Below are 6,277 nucleotides of genomic sequence, written 5' to 3' on the forward strand. Positions count from 1 at the left end.
TACCATGCGCATAATTTCTTTGGTTTGTGTCTCTTTTGTGTAGGTACCAATGAATACTTGTCAACCTCGCAATCCCACGAGTTGACAAAACGAGCTCTAGAGAGCAATGATGACTTGGGATCCCATGGATTGTCTTTCCCACCGCTCTCTTCGCGTAAAGACTTCGCGCATTTCTTCTACATGGCCCTCACTTGGCTATGGGTTATTGTCCAGTATATATTATATGCCCATCTTGCCATGTTCACTTTGCATGATATGCTCATTACTATGCCTTTGCCATGCATTCGTGACCCATGCTTTGCATTACACATGATGATTGATTCTCATACTAGTATGTGTATTTGCAAGCTTGCTGGAGATATTGCTTGTTATTGCCATGTTTGCTTTGTGCCCCATGCCTATGATGATACTTTCATCTTGCTTTGTGTTCGTGCTTGCGATATGTCATGTGCATTGCCTATGCTTATTATTTGCTCACATGACATGATTACCATGATTTCCTCTAGTATGTTGCATCTTCGCACTACTAGTTTGCATGACTTGATTCTTATGATTGCTTGCCTTGTTGCATCACCAATGATTCATACTTGCTCCTTTCATGCGGTTGATGACAACCACCTACATGTTTTGCACATGATTGTTATTGCTTCTTGTCATATATCTCCATGTGTTGCCTCTATCATGCTAGATGATTTCCCATGTATTGAGTGCACCAATGATTTTAGTTTTGCTAATGAGATTGCCCCCATAGCATTCTCGCATATATTTGGAGATTTTGACATATTTTTTGTGAAGCATGCTTGTCTTCCTTCTTTGCACCATATACCACATGCCATGAATATTGCCATTGTTGCATCATATTGTTCATGCACTTGTGCTTCTAATGGTTATGTGCAAGAGAAGAGAACCATCATGATGGATGATGTGTTTATCTACCATGCACATACGTTCTTTGTTTTGTTGTGTGCATGTGTAGGATACTTGGACTTCGTGTCAACTTCCACGTCATGTGAGTTGACAATCTGAGCTCTTGAGAGTGAACCACTTTCTACCACTACGATTCTACATCGCACTTGCTTGTACTTCAGCATTGTGACGGACGCACAAGAACATGCTTTCAAGGTGATATCCTTCTCTTTTGAGAACCCCCAAACCATGAGCATGCATATTGTGGATCATACTACTTGGGTTGCTTGCACCATGAGATTTATTTGTCATCTTGGACCCCTTGCTTGCGCACATGATAGAGATCTTGCTTCAACTTGTCATTTTCACAATTCCATGCATCATGATATATATGCCTTGTGTGTTGCATCCAATTCGTGGATTACTTGCTCCTATCACATGTTTGGTTGCAACAATGTCATCACTTCACATATGCCATGTCCCATTTATTACTACATGCTTTCCTTAATTTCCTCACACATGATGAACAATTGTTCTTTCTATTGTGTTGAGTGCCACACGATATTCACTACGCCCCATGCACATTATGCTTGGATTGTCTTGCACTTGATCCATGTGTTTAGACACTTCATTTTATTTGGTGTTGTGAATGATTCCTATGCCTACCATAGACCTTTCATTGAGCAATTTGTGAATGCTTGCTATGATCTTGAGGTAGATGCTTATTCTCTTGTTACACATATTTGCATCACTACCTCACATTTGCATACTTGTTTCCATGATATCCTTACTTGTGCTCAATTTATATGCTTATATGCCATGTCACAATCCTTTGTCAAACCATATGCTTTGCATGATGACGACACTTGTTTGGTGAATCACCTCTTGAATGCTTGGTTTTGCACTAATGCTAACCACATTTGTTTTTCCAAGTGTTTGTTGTCTTTGCTCATTTTGAAGGAATCCCAAGATGGTGCGACATTGGAGAGTGCCCATTTCGAGCTTCAAGATGACGAGAGCTTGGTGATCGACCACTCCTACACGGCGACACCATCTCTTTCCCATGGTGATTTGGATTTCGATCTGAGGTTGGATCTTTCCCAAGGGAGGGGAGATGATGCGGAGCATCCTACGGACATCACCATGTCAACAGTCCATTCGGCAAGTGACACGTGCGACATTTACTTCACATACACAAAGGTGAATCATCTCCTTTACACAAGGTCACTTGACCCCTTCGAGGATGGTATACTACTTGACACTTCTCCCGTGTGCATGCATAGGTATTGTCGGAGCTTCACAGATGTTGAGGAGGAGAGGAAGCGCCAAGGAACAACTACACCATCCACGAGGGAAGCATGGAAGCGACGACGGAAGAAGACGGAGACATCTCCCAGGACCCAGACATCCGGCCCTGGCCCGGACATCCGGCCCCTGAAGATGTCAACAATAGCAGCAGCCCTGCAACTGAAGTGCTACAGGCCCCGCACATCCGGCGTCAGCCTCGGACATCCGGTGCCTCGCCAACACCAGGACATCCGGCCTCGCCCCCGGAAATCCGAACAAGCCATTCCAGAGAGCATCGTGACCAGCTCCGTCAGCCCAGACATCCAGCCTGCCAGCCCGGACATCCAGCCTGCCTGCCCCGACATCCGGCTCCCCGTGAAGCCCCGGACATCCGGCCCGACGTCCGGACATCCAGCACCTGCCTGCGCGCATGGACAGGGCCCGATGCCCATGTATCCCCTTTCCCACTTACCCCTTCATGGCTTAGACTATATATACTACTCCCCCTCCTCCTAGTTAGGGTTAGCGTTGTGATAGCTCATTTGAGAGATAGAGCTTCGCTCATCCATATCGGATCTACTCCACAAGAGAGACCGCGGCCCCTCTACGCAGAAGATCCACCTTGGATTCAAGACCCCTCACGGGAAGATCCCCTTGTGGATTCAAGACCTCACGGAGAAGAACCGGTTACCTCTTGTATCGTCCATTGTTGACTTTGGATCTTGTATCTCTCTTTGTGTTTCGAGGATCTAGCACATGTGTGATCATACTTGTTGGTTTGAGTGTTCTCTTGTGTTCCCCTCATGAGTTTCCCCTCATTTCCCTCCTCGTGTTCTTCGCGGGATCCGCTCCTTTCGTGAAAGATCGGGCCACTAGGGTTCTACCCTACATCACATAGGCGATGGGGGTAAAAGGTGAAAAGGCAGGCCCCCATTGCTACTTATAAGGGAAATTGAAACAGTGAAACGGCAGGCCTAAAGACAGAGGTTGTGTCATAGTTATCATAACAGAGGAGGCGCCTCGATTTTTGGAATGGCTTGTCAATGCAAAGATCCGTTGTGATGTCATGAGAATCTTTCTTAATTTAATAATATGATGATGTCTACAACACAACCTTCTTCTTGTAGACTCGTGTTGGGCCTCCAAGCTTAGAGTTTTGTAGGACAGTAGCAAATTTCCCTCAAGTGGATGACCTAAGGTTTATCAATATGTGGGAGGCGTAGGATGAAGATGGTCTCTCTCAAACAACCCTGCAACCAAATAACAAAGAGTCTCTTTTGTCCCCAACACACCCAATACAATGGTAAATTGTATAGGTGCACTAGTTCGGTGAAGAGATGTTGATACAAGTGCCATATGGATGGTAGATATAGGTTTTTGTTAGCTGATGAAAATATAAAAACAGCAAGGTAACAAGTAGTAAAAGTGAGTGAAAACGGTATTGCAATGCTTGGAAACAAGGCCTAGGGTTCATACTTTCACTAGTGCAAGTTCTCTCAACAATGATAACAAAATTAGATCATGTAACAATCCCTCAACGTGCAACAAAGAGTCACTCCAAAGTCACTAATAACGGAGAACAAATGAAGAGATTATTGTAGGGTACGAAACCACCTCAAAGTTATTCATTCTGATCGATCTATTGGGCTAGTCCTATAAGTGTCACAACCATCCCTAGATTTCATACTAAAATAACACCTTAAGACACATATCAATCAAAACCCTAATGTCACCTAGATACTCCAATGTCACCACAAGTATCCGCGGGTTTGATTATACAATATGCATCACACAATCTCAGAGTCATCTATTCGAACCAACACAAAGAACTTCAAAGAGTGCTCTAAAGTTTCTACTGGAGAGTCAAGACGAAAACGTGTGCCAACCCCTATGCATAAGTTCACATGGTCACAAAGCCCACAAGTTGATCACCAAAACATACATCAAGTAGATCACTTGAATATCCCATTGTCACCACAGATAAGCACATGCAAGACATACATCAAGTGATCTCAAATCCTTAAAGACTCAATCCGATAAGATAACTTCAAAGGGAAAACTCAATCCAATATAAGAAAGTAGAGGGGGAGAAACATCATAAGATCCAACTATAATAGCAAATCTCGTTGTACATCAAGATCGTGCCATATCAAGAACACGAGAGAGAGAGAGAGAGAGAGAGAGAGAGAGAGATCAAACACATAGCTACTGGTACATACCCTCAGCCCCGAGGGTGAACTACTCCCTCCTTGTCATGGAGAGCACCGGGATTATGAAGATGGCCACCAGTGATGATTCCCCCCTCCGGCAGGCTGCCCGAATAGGGTCCCGATTGGTTTTCGGTGGCTATAGAGGCTTGCAGCGGCGGAACTCCCGATCTAGGTTCTGTTCTGGGTTTTTGGGGATTTATTAGAGGTGTTGGCATCGGGAACAAGTCAAGAGGGCCCACAAGGCGACGACAAGGATGGGGGGCAAGCCCTAGGGGGTTCCCTCCACCCTTGTGGTGGCCTCTCCTCTCCGATAACTTTTCGTTCTAGTATTTTTTATATTTTCCCAAAATATTCTCCGTAAATTTTCAGGTCAATTGGACTCCGTCTGATATTCTTTTCTGTAAAACTCAAAAACAAGGAAAAATTGAAATTGGCACTAGGCTCTAGGTTAATAGGTTAGCCCAAAAAATCATATAAAATAGCATATAAATGCATATAAACCATTCAAGATAGATAATATAATAGCATGGAATAATAAAAAATTATAGATATGTTGGAGATGTATCATATGACGTCATCTTTTCTTAGGGTGGGTTGAGGGAGTCCTGGATTAGGTGGTCTCCGGACAGCCGGACTATATCCTTTGGCCGGACTGTTGGACTATGAAGATACGAGATTGAAGACTTCATCCCGTGTCCGGATGGGACTCTACTTGGCATGGAAGGCAAGCTAGGCAATACGGATATGTAGGTCTCCTTCCTTGTAACCGACTCTGTGTAACCCTAGCCCCCTCCGGTGTCTATATAAACCGGAGGGTTTTAGTCTGTAGGACAACATACAATCATACCATAGGCTAGCCTCTAGGGTTTAGCCTCTCTGATCTCATGGTAGATCAACTCTTGTACTACTCATATTATCAAGAATAATCAAGCAGGATGTAGGGTTTTACCTCCATCAAGAGGGCCCGAACCTGGGGAAAACATCATGTCCCCTGCCCCCTATTACCATCCGCCTTAGACGCACAGTTCGGGACCCCCTACCCGAGATACGCCGGTTTTGACACCGACATTGGTGCTTTCATTGAGAGTTCCTCTGCGTCGTCACCGTTAGGCTTGATGGCTCCTTCGATCATCGATAGCGATGCAGTCCAGGGTGAGACTTTTCTCCTCGGACAGATCTTTGTATTCGGCGGCTTCGCACTGCGGGCCAACTCGCTTGGCCATCTGGAGCAGATCGAGAGTTACGCCCCTGGCCACCAGGTCAGGTTTGGAAGCTTAAACTACACGGCCAACATCCGTGGAGACTTGATCTTCGACGGATTCGAGCCCCCTGCCGAGTGCGCCGCACGGTCACAATGAGCATGATTTAGCTCTACCATCGGACAGTGTTCAGGAGACCGCACCGGCAACCGCTCCCACCCTCAATTCGGAGCCAATTGCGCCATCCATGGACGGGTGGATAGACCCCGCCACGGGGCCGTATTCTCAGCGGCGATCGAGCCAAATATCGACCTTACCCTTCATGGGAGCCGTGACGCCGAACAACCAGATTCTTCCCCGGTCACGGACTCCGAACCGCCTGCGCTCGTGCCTATTGAATCCGACGGGGCGCCGATCATGGAGTTCACCTCCGCCGATATCTTTCAGCACTCGCCTTTCGGCGACATACTAAACTCATTAAGGTCTCTCTCCCTGCCAGGAGAGTCCGGTCCGAACTATGTTCGGCAGGATTGGGATTCAGATGACGAAGAAATTCGCTGCCCACCCACCACCCACTTAGTAGCCACTATCGACGATTTGACCGACATGCTCGACTTCGACTCCAAAGACATCGACGGTATGGACGACGATGTAGGAGACGAACAGGAACCACTG

This window comes from Triticum dicoccoides, chromosome 7A, assembly GCF_002162155.2.
Source record: "Triticum dicoccoides isolate Atlit2015 ecotype Zavitan chromosome 7A, WEW_v2.0, whole genome shotgun sequence".
In the NCBI taxonomy this organism is placed as follows: domain Eukaryota; kingdom Viridiplantae; phylum Streptophyta; class Magnoliopsida; order Poales; family Poaceae; genus Triticum; species Triticum dicoccoides.